At 40.2% G+C, this 16502-nt stretch overlaps 1 pseudogene; it reads left to right on the forward strand.

Annotated features, from left to right (window-relative positions):
• The first annotated feature begins 12899 nt into the window (after positions 1-12899).
• On the forward strand, positions 12900-13650 carry LOC100409772 (chromobox protein homolog 3 pseudogene; annotated as a pseudogene).
• The last annotated feature ends 2852 nt before the right edge of the window (positions 13651-16502 follow it).

Here is a 16502-nt window from a genome sequence, read left to right on the forward strand (position 1 = left end):
CTTTTAAAAGAAGAGCATACCCAAGTTAAGAGAAAGAACACATGAAAATGGCAAAAACAATCAGAGAAGGTTTGGTCAAAGCATTGGCTATTTGCTCAGTAGTGACAAAGTATTTTCCCTGGACCAGTGCCTGTCCAAGGATCATTACAGATCTGTAATTAGATAAATACAGAAATTGAAAGTAAGCATTTAGAAATTTGTATCACAATTTGACAGTAATTTTATGTCTGTTGAATCTAATAATTTTAAAATTGGCTTCATTTTATTTTATTTTTGTAGTAATTTGTTTTAACTGCACTTTATAAAAGAATTGGTCTATGATGTATTAGGAAAAATGCTTGGGTCTTTACCACAGAAGCATTGAGCTATGGTACACATAAAATTGTAGCTACTGTTAAAATGGAAAACCATTCTTTCATCCACACACTCATTTAAAAATGCTTATTGAATTTATGTTAAAAACCAGACATTAAGGTTGCAGATTTAGTCATGAATCCTTTTGGATTTTAGTGAAGGAGAAAGATGATAAGCCAATATACAAGTAAAAAATTTTTCAGTATAAGATGGAAGTAAATATAGAGAAAAATAAAACAAGAAGAGAGAATAGAGATGATGGAGAAGGAGGTTTTCATAGAATGGTTGTATTTGTTTGTTATCTGTAACAACAAATTAGCTGCCCAACAAACTAGCACAAACTTGATGGCTTAAAAAATATACACTTATTTTCTCACAGATTCTATGGGTAAAGATCCACATATGACTTAGATGAGTCCATTACTTAGCGTCTTGTAAGGTTGCAATCAAGGTATCAGCCCAGCTGTGTTTTCATCTGGAGGCCCATCTGAGGAATAATTCGTTTCTTTCTTTTTTCTTTTTTTTTTTTAAGATGGGGTTTCACCATGATGGCCAGGCTGGTTTTTAACTCCTGACCTCAGGTGACCACCCACCTCAGCCTCCCAAAGTGCTAGGATTACAGGCGTGAGCCACTGAGCCTGGCTGGAATAATTCATTTCTAAAGTCATTCTGATTTTTGGTAAAATTTATTTACTTACGGCTGTAGAGCTGAGACTTCTGGTTTCTTGCTGATCTAGTCAGAGGTCCCCTTCAAACTCCTAGAAGCTGCCCTTAGCTGTTTGCTACTGGACTCCCTGCCATAGATGCTTATTTCTTTAAAGCCAGCAAGGGAGTGAGACTCTGAAGCGAGTCTGATAGCAAGATGGAGTCTTATTTAATGTAATATAATCAGAAGAGTGCTGTCCCACCACCTTGCCATATTCTGTTTTCTATAGGCATGTCATAGTCCCACCCACACTCTACAGGAAGGATTAGACAAAGGCGTGGACACTAAAAGGTGGACATCGTGAGGGTCCACCAAATGTCTGTCACGGTGGCCATAGAAGGCCAGAATATGGTAATTTTAAAGCCATGACCTAAATGAAGCAAAAGAGAAAACCATATAGATATGTGGTGAAAATACATGCAAGCAAGCAGAGAAAATGGTAAATTTAAAGGCCCTGAGACCAAACTTGCTTGGTAGGTCAAGGAAAAAATTTGGCTGGAGCAGACTGAGCAGAGGAGAGAGTAATATGAGATGAGCTCAGAGGGATACTGCAGAGCTGGTCATATAGGGCTGTGTAGGACTTGATAAGAACTTTGGAATTCACTTTGAGTGAGATGGGATTATTAAAGGGTTTAAAGCAGAGGACTGTCATGGTTTGGCTGTCCTGTGGTATATAAACCATGTGAGATGGTGGCAAGGAAAAGGAGGGAGAGCAGTTAGGATTCTATTTAATGATAGAGGCAACAGTGGTGGCTTCTTAGACCAGGGTAGTAAAAGTATCAACCAGTCTGAAAAATAATCAAATTGTAGATACACTCAGAAAGGAATGCTAACCAGTGTGTTAGGCTGTTATTGCATTGCTATACAGAAATACCTGAGACTGGATAATTTATAAGGAAAAGAAGTTTAGTTGGCTCACAGTTCTGCAGGGTATACAAGGAAGCCACCAGCATCTGTAAGCTTCTGGGGAGGTCTCAGGGAACTTTTACTCATGGCAAAAGGTGAAGTGGGAGGGGGCACATCATAGACGTTCAAAGGTAAGGTTAATGCTGGAAACAAAAATTTGGTAGTTATCTGCATGTGGATGATATATAAAACCATGAGACTTGGGGTGACCTGGGGAGTCAGCATTGATAGAATGAGAAAACTGAGATCTAAATCTTGAGCTAGGAAGGGGAGGAGGATTCAGCACAAGATGTTAAAAAAGAATTACTGCAGAGGTAGGAGTAGTAGCAAGAGAGAGGGATGTTTTGAAAGCCTGGAAGTCTGGAAATGTGTCAAAAAGGAGGGAGAGGTCTACTGTGTCCAATTATGCTGATCCATAAGATGAAGAGTAAGAATTGACCATTGGCTTTAGCCACATGGGGGCCATTGGTGGCCTTGACAAAAGGGTGGTAAGCAGAAAAGACTGATTGGAATGGTTTCAGTGGAAAATGAAGGGGAGAAATTGGTATACAAAATACAGACAACTTTTTATGAGAAATTTTCCTGTAAGTGGAAAGCGAATAATAGATCATCACCAGAGGGATGTATGTCAAAAGGTCACTTTCTGAAGATGGGAGATAGTCACATTTGTGTGCTGATGGGCATAACCCATTAGAGTGAGAAAAGTTGAAAATGCAGATATGGAGAAGTAATAGCAATAGCTGGAGTAAAGACTCTTGAGTATGAAGAGGGGATGGAAATAATAATCCTCCAAAGAGTTGAGGAGAGGCTATAATGAAATGCTCTGGGTAAGACCTCAGAATGATACCTGATGCATGACAGAAAATGATATATTTTACTATTATTATATAGTATCTTGGGGCAGGTAAGAGGGTAAAAGCACTCCTCAAATTCAGAAAACTCAAAGTTGAGATTAGAAACAAGTGTAAGTGGCATGAATGGTGTTAAGAGAGTACAGGTCAGCAACTGGGATCACTGAGGCAGTTCAAGTTCGACTTCTCCAACTGGGAGAAGCAGGGAACCGACAGGCCAAAGTGTCAAGTGCAAATAGCTTTTACCTCGAAATGTGGTCTCTCTCCATCACTAACTAGCTGCACAATAATAAGGAAGTCCCTGAGTTACTTTATGCCTCCATTTTCTCTCCTATAACAGGAGTTCTCTTAGCTTGAAACATGATTTCTAAGAAGCCGGTAAGGCTAGGCAGGAGAAAGTAGTTTAAAGTAATGTTCTGAAAATGAGAGTTGTTTTCAAGAAGAGGTATTTCAAACAGCAGAGAAGTGGGGATTCCAAAGACTCCCTGGGGGGAGAAAAAAACAAATACTGTACTGTATACAATAGGTCCTTGAGTCAGAAGGGAGGGGACAGCAAGAAGGCAGAGTGGTATTCAGGGATCAGGAGTCAAACAGCAATTAAGGGAACAAAGGTCAGCTGGATGATAATTACAGGCAGTTAGGGAGGGAATTAGAGCTAGAGAGGTACTAATTACATGGGCCATTTAGACAAGGGAGGGGCTTCCCTTAAAGGAACAAAACGAGGGCTGATTACCTGCTAAAAATAAAGGCTGCCCCTTGGAGCCAGGGCTCACACATCTGGCGTAGTCCCAGGCAGCACGAGGCTGTGTGCTCTGCTTTGCAGTGCCTACTCTGCTTCGAGTGTGGGCAGAATGTGCCTCCACCCTTCTCCAAGTACTGACACAGGGTCTGGCAGCTGTCTGTGGATCACCCAGTATCTCTGTAGGAGATGGTGGAGTAGGGGAGAAGGGCTTGGGGATAAAATATCAAAATCTGGTGCACCCATCAATCAATATAATCATACTAGGGGCTGGCTGTGCCCTGGAGAAGGATGCCAGCCAGGAGGGCCAGAGGGAGTGAAACCCAGGCCATATTTTGCTCTTTGTGCCAGTGCCCTGGAGTGGGGCTGCAGCTGCATGGAGGAGGGGGACCTTTCCTTTATTTTCATTAAGTTATATGGACTATCTCAGCCCTGTGGCCAATGCAAGAAGTTTGGCTCAGCTTTCTGAGGGGCACTGTATCCTCTACTTCTTTGGATCACTTTGTGAGATCATTATTCTCCACTGGGGACTTGTGAAAGAGACAACAGAGGCAAAAAGTGCATGCCCAGAGTATATTCTTCCAGCTCAGCCAGGGTTCTCCACCTCCGATTGAAGTTGTTGTACCCACTGTGAAGCTTCCTGGGGCCCCTATATCCAACAGCTGACCTGGATGATTTCTCTTATACTGAAGATTCTCTGTTGGGTAAAATAGACTACCAAATATTAAAACCTCTGTGTGCTTCATTTCACATTCTTACCATTTGGGGGTTGGTTGTGTTTTTTTAATAGTTAACTATTGTTGCATGACAGTGGCTTAAAACAGCAATTAAAATTTATTCTATTTCACAGTTTCTGTGGGTCAAGAGTTGAGGAGCAGTTTAGGTGCATGCTTCTTCCTTTGGGTCTCTCATGAGGTGACACTCAAGATGTCAGCTGGGGCTGCAGTTGCCCTGAGATCTGATGGAGGCTGGAGGATCTACTTCTAAGGCGGCTTCCTCATGTGGCTGGAAAGCTGGTGCTGGCTGTTGGTGGGAGGTCTTAGTTTCTCATCTTCTAGGCCTCTCCACAGAGCTGAGTCTTCTCCTGACATGGTGGATGGTTTTCCCCCAGAAGAAGCAATGCAAAACCCAAGGTAGAGGTGACTATGAATTTTTTTTTTTTAAACCTAGGCTTGGCAGTCACACATCACACACTGTAACTTCTGCAACCTTCTATTAATCACGCAGTTCATCCCAGATTCACAAAAGTATGAATACAAGGAGATGGAGCTCATTGGGAGCCATATTAGAATACTGCAGTAGCCATTCTGGTAGGCATCTTGGTCATGCCCACTATGTTCTTTGAAAATTTAAAAATACTTGATGCTTACTGCATGGTTATTCATTCTCTGGCAGGATTTTGATCACAATAGCCTACTTAATCTTCAGTTTGTAAGCAGGTGGAAATAGATATGTATTTACAGTCACTCATTTATTCATTCATTTATTTATCCAAAAGTATTTGTAGGATACTTACTATATGCTAGACACTGTTTCTACTCACCTGACAGATGGAGAAATTGAAGCATAGAAGTCCAGTGACTTGCCTAAGGTTTAGTGGCAGAGGGTGATGAGAACTCAAGTGATATGGTTTGACTTGGTGTCACCACCCAAACCTCATGTTGAATTATAATCTTCAGTGTTGGAGGAGAGGCCTGGTGGGAGATGATTGGATCTTGGCGGTGGATTTCCTTCTTGCTGTTCTCACGATAGTGTGTTCTCCGTAAGATCTGGTTGATTAAAAGTGTGTAGCACAAGCTGGGCATGCTGGCTCACACCTGTAATACCAGTGCTTTGGGAGGCCAAGGCAAGTGGATCACAAGATCAGGAGATTGAGACCATCCAGGCCAACATGGTGAAACTCTGTCTCTACTAAAAATCCAAAAGTTAGCTGGCATGGTGGCGCATGCATGTAATCACAGCTATTCAGGAGGCTGAGACAGGAGAATCACGTGAACCCATGAGGTGGAGGTTGCAGTGAGCTGAGATGGTGCCACAGCACTCCAGCCTGGCAGCAGAGCAAGGCTCTGTCTAAGAGAAAAAAAAATATTTAGCATGTCCCTCTTTGCTCTCTCCTGCTCTGCCATGGTAAGACATGCCTGCTTTCTTCAGTTCCTCTGGGACAATTCCTAGTGGATCTGTGAGAAGTGGGTCACCATCCTCCAGATCCCAGAATTGTAGAACCACTGACAAATTTCACTGTGCTTTCGGAAAAGCTACCGGCACTCAACAGCAGCTCATGAGAGCAGCCACAGGCACTGTACCCTGCAGAACCACAGGGGCAGAGATGCCCAAGGCTCTGGGAACCTACTCCTTGCATCAGCATGCCCTGGATGTGAGACATGGAGTCAAAGGAGATTATTTTGGAGCTTTAAAACTTAATGACTGCCCTGCAGGGTTTTGGACTAGCATGGGGCCTATATCTATTTAGTTTTAGCCAATTTCTTCCTTTTGAAATGTTAGCATTTACCTAATGCCTGCACCCCCATTATGTCTTGGAAGTAACTAACTTGGTTTTGATTTTACAGGATCATGGGCAGAAGACACTTGCCTTGTCTCAGATGAGACTATGGACTTGGGTTAATGCTGGAATGAGTTAAGACTTTGGGGGACTGTTGGAAGGGCATGATTGTGTTTTGAAATGTAAGAATGACATGAGATTTGGGAGGTGCAGAATGATAGTTTGGCTCTGTGTCCCCACCCAAATCTTATGTTGAATTATGATCTTCCGTGTTGGAGAAGGGGCCTGGTAAGACGTAATTTCATCATGGGGATGGATTTGCTGTTCTCATGAAAGTGAGTGAGTTCTCATGAGATCTGGTTGTTTGAATGTGTGTGGCACTTCCCTCTTTGTTCTCTCTGTCTCTCCTTCTCTGCCATGGTAAGATGTGCTTGCCTCCCCTTTGCATTCCACCATGATTGTAAGTTTCCTGAGGCCTCCCAGCCATACTTCCTGTTCAGCCTGCAGAACTGTGAGTTTAGCCTGCAGAACTGTGAGTAAATTAAACCTCTTTTCTTCATAAACTACTCAGTCTCTGGTAGTTCTTTACAGCAATGTGAAAAGGGACTAATATACCAGGTGTGCAACCACTATCATTGAGCATTTGAGCATCAGTTGAGTGCCAGGTTTTGGGGTATAGAGGTGAATGGTATTCCTGCCCTTCAGGAATAATTTAGTGTCTAGTTGGGGACTCTTACTGATAAGACACATATACACAGAGCTGGTAATTGAGGTACGTACCACAATGCTATAGGAAATAGCTATGAGAGCTCCAAACATGGTCACTCCTAGCTGGGATGGTTGAGGATGGAGGCATGGGCTGAAAGACAAGTTAAAGAGAGGACTGAGAATTTGCTTAACAGGATGAAAGTCTTTGCTGAGTTTGACAAGAGCACGTCAACTAAAAATGAAGCCTCTCTGGTTGAAGTTAGATTGGGATGTGACTGGGTTCTGCTAGCGGTGGTGGGAGGGGGTACCTGAAGCCAACTGAGTACTATCTGCTGTACACACACACACACACACACACACACACACATACTCTTTTAACTCAGAGGTGGCCCCCAAGGTCCCTTTCCAGTGATGTGACTATTCCATGAATTGAGTCCTCCACAGGGCCATTTTTTTTTTTTTTGAGCCACAGTCTCACTCTGCCAGCCAGCCTGGAGTGCAGTGGCACAATCTTGGGTCACTGCAACCTCTGCCTCCCAGGTTCAAGCAATTCTCCTGCCTCAGCCTCCCGGGTAGCTGGGACTACAGGCACACGCCACCATGCCCAGCTAATTTTTTGTATTTTTAGTAGAGATGGGGTTTCACCATGTTAGCCAGGATGGTCTCGATCTCCTAACCTTGTGATCCACCCACCTTGGCCTCCCAAAGTTCTGGAATTACAGGTGTGAGCCACTGTGCCCAGCCAACAGGGCCTCTCTTGACCCAGCCACACTAGAGTTATACTGTGATATGAAAGGTGCTTCCTGAAGCCCCATATTTTTCATGTTTAGGTTTCATGTGTATGTATTCCAAAACAATCCACCCCCAAGGGTCAGAGTGATGACATGCTGCCCCCTTGTTCTCAGTGCACTCAGTGGGCTTGTTGATGAAAACAGTTAAACTTTGTAAAATATTTGAAAAGATTAATTCTGAGCCAACTATGAGTGACCCATAGTCCTCATGAGTGACCCATAGCCCATGACATAGTCCTCAAGATATCCTAAGAACATGTGTCCAAGGTGTTGAGTCACAGGTTAGTTTTATACATCTTACAGAGACATAAGACATCAATGAAATACATGTAAAATTTACATTGATTTGATCTGGAAGGGTGAGACAACTCAAAGTGTGGGGGGACTTCTAGGTCATAGGTAGACTTAAAATGTTTCTGATTGGCAATTGGTTGAAAGCATTATTTTCAATAAAAAGGGATGTATGGGTTAAGATAAGGAGTTGTGAAGACCAAGGTTTTATCATGTAGATGAAGCCTCCAAGTAGCAAGCTTCAGAGAGAAGAGATTCTAAATGTTTCTTATCAGACTTAAGGTCTGTGCTGATGTTAATGCTGGTTGGCTTTTCCTAAATTCCAAAAGGGAAGAGGGTATAATGAGGCATGTTTGATGCCCCCTTTCCCAACATGGCCTGAACAAGTTTTTCAGGTTAACTTTGGAATGCCCTTGGCTGAGAGGAGGGGTCCATTCAGATGGTTGGGGATGGGCCTTAGAATTTAGAATTTTTGGTTTACAGGCTTTGATAAACACACTTAAATTTTCCTGTTATTGACATTATCTCATTTAGAGAGGCAGTAAGATGTGTTAGTAAAGGGCATAGCCTATGGAGCCAGATTGCCTGAATTCAAAGCCCAGCTGTCCCATTTACACACTTTGGCTTTTTTTTCCTGTTTTCATTGTGTTTGAGATTCTGTCCTCCAGGTTGGAGTGTAGTGGCATGATCTTGGCTCACTGTAGCCTTGCTTCCCAGGCTCAAGTGATTCTCTTGCCTCAACCTCCTGAATAATTGGGACTACAGGCAGGTACCACCATGCCTGACTAATTTTTGTTTGTTCACTTTATTTTGTTTTTGTAGTGATGGGGTTTCATCATGTTATAAAGGCTCTACTTACACACTTTGAATTTGTGGAAGCCCCTAATTTCTCCGAATCTCACTTTCCCTATCTATAATAGACGGTTAATGATCTTACAATGGATTTTGTCTTGAGCCTTAAGTGAATTCATATATACAGTACCTTAGAACAGTTCCTGGCATCTAGAAAATATCTAAAATGTATTCATTACTAACTATCTTTAGATTATCTACATTCGGGTAGCAGATCTCATTGGCTCCTTGAGGGCAAATGCAAGTTGTTTCCAAGATGTGTCACAAATTGCAGAGATACACTGTTAATTTCAGAGTAACTTTCCAGAGAATAAAGAGGTGAGTGGCGTAAGGCTGCAGTGGAGAGAAGAAACACTGTATCAAATGTACATTGAATATAACTGTTTCTCTGGAAATACTAAAATGAGAAAATGTGGATTTATAATTGAGGAAATGTAATACATAAACATTTAAGCACCTTGTCTTCACCTTTTCCAGCTGGAGCATATCTGCAGCTGGAGGCTTGGATAGGATGTCAGAAGGACTTCCAGAGAATAGAAACATGATCCCACTATTCTGGAAGGTGAGAGAGTAGAAAAAAAATTTAGATATAATTTACATACAGTCAAATGCGCAAGTCTTAGATGTATATCACAAGTCCATGTTGAAAATAATATAAGCTCCTTTTACAGTTTTTTAAACAAGTCCAGGTCTGAATACAGCTGTATTGAAATTTGGAGTAAATATGTCTAGATGGAACATTGATTATAGAAAAAAAAACACCTCTTACTCAATATCAGAACACTTTTAGGGCTTAGGAGAAAAGAGAACTTACCTTTTATCTTACCTAATAGATAGTTTTTATGTGCCAGGCATTTTCCTTTTTTTTTTTTTTTTTTTTTTTTTTTTGAGACAAAGTCTTGCTCTGTCACCCAGGCTGGAGTGCAGTGGCACAATCCTAGCTCACTGCAACCTCTGTCCCCCCAAGTTCTAGCAATTCTCCTGCCTCAGCCTCCCAAGTAGCTGGGACTACAGGTGTGCACCACCATGCCCAGCTAATTTTTATATTTTTAGTAGAGATGAGGTTTCACCATGTTGGCCAGGATGGTCTCGAACTGCTGATTTATGATTTGACTGCCTTGGCCTCCTAACGTGCTGGGATAACAGGCATGAACCACTAGACCCGGCCCCATATTTTTTTTCTTTGAAGGCCTGCCACAATCCTGTGAGTTACTTATTAACACCTCCATTTTACAGATGAGAAATCAATTTAGATTAGCCCCAAAGGGACAGACTATTTTGTAGTTCCAAATTGAGCCTAGAACCATCCTTCTTCAACTAATATGTTTTTTCTCTAATTATAATTTACTTATATTAAACTCATTCCTTATCTAAGAGACACTCAATCTAATTTCTTACAATGTATTAAGACTAAATTGAGAACCTCCTTTCTGCCCAGAACAATACTAGTTATAGGAAGAAGACAACTGAAATAAAATTTGGGTGTCATTTTTTAATTGTTCTGTTTGGAATGAGTCCAGATGAGATTAGCCAGTAATGTAAGTCATGTTTGATTTGTCTAATCATTTTTAGACTAAGCAGGAAGTATTTATAGAATAAAATGTCATGAACAAGCATAGTAGAAACTAGTGACTGTTGATGTAGACATAGAAAGAAAGATAGAGAAAGAAAATAGAAGAGAAAGAGAAAATATTGTTTCTCAATTTCTCAATGCTGGCCCTACAAATTGGTAGACAGAGTCCATATCTGCCCCTATCCTACAAACTGGCAGAGTCTATATCTGCCCAGATGGTGTGGAAAATATATTTCTCACCCCTACCCCCACTACTACTCAGAGGAATGACAAGGAGTGATTTCCTTGCAGCTGGAAGGCTATGAGGCCTTCGTTGATCTATCTGATCAAATTTTGAATACTTCTAGGAAGGATGGATAAGTTTACTATCTTATCCAATAACTGCTCAGGTATTACTATTAATTAATAGCAAAGGCATGTCAATGCCATGCAGGAACAGGTCCCAGAAGAGGGAGGGAGGCCAGTGAGATTGAAGAGTAAGATGTTCATAGTAGGGTCAATGAAGGAAGATGGGAATGGGTGATTTCCTTAATTGCACCTTTTCGGCGCCTACGCTGCAATCCCATGGGAGTCCAGGTTATCCATCATAGAACTTTGCTCCTATCTCCTGGGACCTTCAAATTTGATTTTCTAGAAAATCCATCTCTCCTATGGCCTCTCAGTTTTGATATTATTCAGGAATACACCCCTCACCACACACGCACTCTCTCCAGGATGGTTTTCTTAATAAAATTGTTTACTTATTTTAGGAGTTTTCTAAAGGTACTTTATGTTTGACTCTTCTTTGTATCTATATGAGAATCTAGGACTTCATTAATGAGGTGACTTCTTGACTTAGCCCCACTTTAATTCTTGTTTTATGAAAGGCATATTTAAAAAAAAAAAAGAAAAATTGAGAGTTGGGTGCCTCAGTCTTATAGACAGCCAATCTCTTGGGGAATGTTCAAAACTTGAGTATCTAGAACTTCAAGTGAGAGGAAGTGTGGACTAAGCAGATAGGACCCCATGTGAAGGTGAAGTCTCAGATACATGGTCCAATGTGTTAAAGAACTTTCCTTTCTTTCACTCATTTGCTCTTGCATTTAACAAATATTTATGGATTGTCTACTCATATCAGGCCTGTGTCAGGGATACAATGGTGAGCAAGACAGCCTCTGCCTCCCCCAGACCTCCATCTTGTGAAGAATACCAGTAAATTATAGGAAAAGTATAGGGAAAGGGCATCCAATCCAGACCTGTGGTTTTATTTTTAAGTTAAATCCACCTTTTCAGCCACTCATTTCCATGCCCTCCATCTAACCCCAGTGTAGACTAAGAATGATGTTAAAAGACCTGGGTAAAATCCCATACTGGCTCTTTTTTCTACCTATCTTATCCAGGAACTACCCAGACTTCCATAATGAATCAAAAAAGTGCCTGACCCAGCAGTCAAGTGCTGTAGAAATGTAGCTTTCTGGGTATTATTTTCAAAATTATCATTACCGAAGAATAGTTACTTACTGTCTAGGAAATAAGGGAGGTAGAGTGGGTTGGATGGTGGTCCTCAACATATGTCCAAGTGCTAACACGTAGAACTTGTGATAATGATCTTAGAAACAGAATCTTGTAGGTTCTTAATTTAATACAATTAAATTAAGAATAATCATGACATCATCCTGGATTTAGGGTGGGCCCTAAATCCAATGACTGGTGTTCTTATAAGAGAAAGGAAAGGGACACTTGAAATGGAGATACACAAGGGAGAAGTCCATGTGAAGATAAAGGCAAAAAGTGAAGCCATCTGCCTTCAAGCCAAGAAATGCCAAGGATTATCTGCAGTTGTCAGAGTCTAGGAGACGCATGGAATGGATTTTCCCTCAAAGCTTTCAGAAGGAACTAACCCTGCTGACACCTTGATTTCAGACTTTTGGATTCCAGAACTATCAGAACAAAAATTCCAGTTGTTTTAAGCCACCAAATGTTGGTACTAGGACACTAATTAGATGGTTAATGAGATTTTGCTATTATTATAATTCCTGAATAGACAGGAGATTAGAAACTGGGATAAAGGGATTCTAATCCCTACAGAGAGTGATAGAGGGGATGAGCATCTGTCCCAGACCCTTAAAGGTACAAGTCTATGTGGCTGCTTTTGTACCACATGACCCTATCCCTCCTAGATTTCAGCTACTGGATAATATTTGGACCACAGACCCAAGGTGATCTAGACGACAAGTAGGTCAAGCATACACATAGCGCACTAGCAGAATCACAGACAAACAGACTCCCACAAACTTTTTGAAATATTTGATATTTCAAAATAGAATTAAAATAGTAATCATGACAAAAATCAGAAGTTTTCTTGAATTCTTTTATAATTGTCATACATGCATGAATATGAGTGCCCTAATATGAAATCATTCCCTACTCTCCTATTGAGAAAGTCAAGAAGAAAGTTTTGTTTGCCAATGTGAGTGATAAACTTTTAGGTATGTAGATGAAATAATTAACTGCCTGCATATTTTATCTAATTTAAGTCATTATATTTGCATATTATAAATTATGTACAAAATATATCAATTTAGAAGTATGCTCTTCTTTCTCATAGATCACAAAACACTCTTGCTCAAATTCTTCAAAAGTATCTTTGATATCAGCAACCCAACCCTGGGCCACCCTGCCGGGGTGGTGCCGCCCCTCCCCCGTGCCACCCCACATGCATCTCCAGACTCCCTCCCTGGATGTGTCTGGAGCTGGAGTGGCACAGGGCCTGAGACACTGCAGACCTGTGACCCAAAGCAGCTTGGAGGCAATGAATAACATCTCTTCAAGTCTGCAATAAAACATAGCCTCCAATAAAACTACACGGCAAAAAATGGGAAGCAAACAGAATGGAAACAATAAAAATGTTGAAGAGGCAGAGCCTGAATAATTTGTCGTAGAAAAAGTACTAGATCAACGCATAGTGAATGGGAAAGTGGAATATTTTCTGAAATGGAAGGGATTTACAGATGCTGACAACACTTGGGAACCTGAAGAAAGTTTATGTTGTCCAGCGTTGATTGAAGCATTTCTTAATTCTCAAAAAGCTGGCAAAGAAAAAGATGGTATAAAAAGAAAATCTTTATCTGACAGTGAATCTGATGACAGCAAATCAAAGAAGAAAAGAGATGCTGCTGCCAAACCAAGAGGATTTGGCAGAGGTCTTGATCCTGAAAGAATAATTGGTGCCACAGACGGCAGTGGGGAATTGATGTTTCTCATGAAATAAAAAGATTCAGATAAGGGAGACTTGGTGCTGGCCTCAAAAGAGGCAAATATAAAGTGTTCCCAAATTGTAATTGCCTTTTATGAAGAGAGACTAACTTGTCATTCTTGTCCAGAAGATGAAGCTCAATAATTGTTCACTATATATATGTGTGTGTGTCTGTATTTATGTGTGTGTGTGTGTATATATATATATACGTATGTATTCTCATATATAGATATATATATGTACACACACATACATAAATACATATATATTTAAAATTTGGGTCTTGGTGTTTGACTTGCTAGTGTGACAAAGTAACTACATTCTAATGAAATGATCATTTTGAAAGTAGTGTTGGAAGAATTGCTGGGTTTTTTTTTTTTCATCCGTAGCACTGGTTACTTTGAACAAATAAATAAAAGCTTTCCGTAGTTGCTTCCTTTATCAGAAAAGAACATTTGACACCATGGTGTATTCTTGCCTCTGCATCAGACAACGGCTTTCTAAATGTTGGGGGAAAATGTTCATAGTCATTACTTAATCAAAACTTGTATTCTCATAAGCCTAAGGACCATTCTAGGGTTTTTATTTTTCTTTGATTTGCTGTCATCAGATTCACTGTCAGATAAACAAATAAAAACATAAAATGCACATGTAAATTTTTTAAACATTCACCAAAACAAAAAATCACAGGTAAACCCATGTTTCTGAGATGCCATTATTCTGAGCAAAATAAGAGACAATCACTTCAAGTCACATTGAAAATTTTCCTGAACCCGTGTATTTCAAGTGAAATAAGTGATTCTAATTAATAGGACAATTTAAATTGGATCATTTTAAAACATACATATCTATAAATGTGGTGGTTTGTTTGCAAAATCCCTAAAAAGAAAAATTTTATCACTGCCATTGCAGGAGGGTTCTTCATCAAGATGAAGAAACTAGACAAATCCCAGTGCATTTTAATTAGCTAAACAAAACTAATTAAATGAACATTTAAAAAATGCTCTAGCAGGCCATTCCTTAACAAAATGTTGAAATGCCTGTTGCTACATTGACAAAAAGGTCACGATTCATGGAACATCTAAGATTTGGCTCATAGAAACCTAACCGGATGGTTAGAGATGTTGGCAGTTTAGGACCTGCTGCCATAAATGTGTGAACAACCTTTTGTAATCTAACCTATTGACCTGCGTGTTTTTTTCTTTTTTTAAAACTCAACTCATTCCTTACATGTAGGCTCACTCTTTTCAGATTTTGCTTTACTGGTTCAGCAACAACTTTGTAGTAATCAGAATGTTATCCAACAGTATATTTTTTACTTTACTGTAAATACTTGTGAACAGTGGCCAGTAGTTTTATATTCCCTTATGCAAAAAAGTATCTTTGACTTCAATACTTTTGTTTTCACTAGAACTAATTTTTGAATCCCTTATGAATTTAAAACTCAAAAAGTTCATTTTTAGAGAATATCATTTACATTTCTGCATGTTTTGTTAGTGATATAGCATTTACTGAATCCTCATATAACAGGTTGCTGGATGTTTTATGTTAAGCATACAAGGACCCGTTTTCATAATATCAGGATCTTTGAGGTTTTCATATGTGTATATCTACAATTTCCACAATGTTAGCACTTATTCTGTTACATATTAAAATGACTTTTAAAAAGTGTTCAGTATTCACCATTTAAAATTATGGGCTCATATTCATAATAATTAAGGGTTCACAGTCATAATAAGTAGTAAATCTGGGTTGAATTCCTATCTCCTTTGTTATCAATTCTGCCAGGTAACATCTGAGTTATCCCACACCAGCATTAACTCAGGCAATTATAGGCTAACATACCCTCCCTAAACAGTCATCTTTTGTTCAATGAAGTTGGGAGACTGTTCCATAATATGAGGCATTTTGAAAGAACATGAATATACAGAAACTCCATCTTTCCTAAAGCAGCAGTCCCCCACATTTTTGGCACCAGGGGCCAGTTTAAGGGAAGAAAAGTTTCCTGCAGACTATGGTTGGGTGGGGCTGGTTTTGGTATGATTCAAGTGCATTACATTTATTGTGCACTTTATTTCTATTATTATTATATCATAATACATAATGAAATGATTATACAACTCACCATAATGTAGAATTAGTGGGAGTCCTGAGCTTGCTTTCCTGCAACTAGACAGTCCCATCTAGGGGTCATGGAAGACAGTGACAGATCATCGGGCATTGGAGTCTCATAAGAAGTGTGCAACCTAGATCCCTTGCATGCATAGTTCACAGCAGAGTTTGTGCTTCTATGAGAGTCTAATGCTACCATTAATAACAGGAGGTGGAGCTCAGGGGATAATGTGAACGATGGGGAGTGGTTATAAATATGGATGAAGCTGTGGCCAGGCATAGGGGCTCACGCCTACAATCCCAACACTTTGGGAGACTGAGGCGGGTGGAACACTTGATATCAGGAGTTCAAGACCAGCCTGGCCAACATGGCAAAACCCTGTTTCTACCAAAAAATACAAAAATTAGCCAGATGTGGTGGCGCACGCCTATAATACCAGCTACTTGGGAGTCTGAGGTGGGAGAATCATTTGAACCAGGGATGTGGAGGTTGCAGTGAGCCGAGATTGCACCACTGCACTCCAGTCTGAGTAACAAAGTTAAGACCTTGTCTCAAAAAAACAAAACAAACAAAAAACAAGAAGCTATACTCGCCTGTCACTAACCTTCTGCTGTATGGCCCAGCTCCTAACAGGTCACAGATGGGTATCAGTCTGTGGCCAGGAGGTTTGGGACCCTTGTCCTAAGGGGTGTGGTGTGTGTGTGTGTGTGTGTGTGTGTCTGTCTGTCTCTGTGTGTGTGTGTAAATATTGCCACATATAATAAGGATAAACATAGTATTTTACTAAATAGTCGTGTCCTTATGTGTCTTTATTTTCAATTATTCATAGAGGTGGGCAATATAATCTTTTCAATATTTTGGGCCTCTGTATATCTTACTTTAA

The sequence above is a fragment of the Callithrix jacchus genome, chromosome 10 (assembly GCF_049354715.1).
Source record: "Callithrix jacchus isolate 240 chromosome 10, calJac240_pri, whole genome shotgun sequence".
NCBI lineage: Eukaryota > Metazoa > Chordata > Mammalia > Primates > Cebidae > Callithrix > Callithrix jacchus.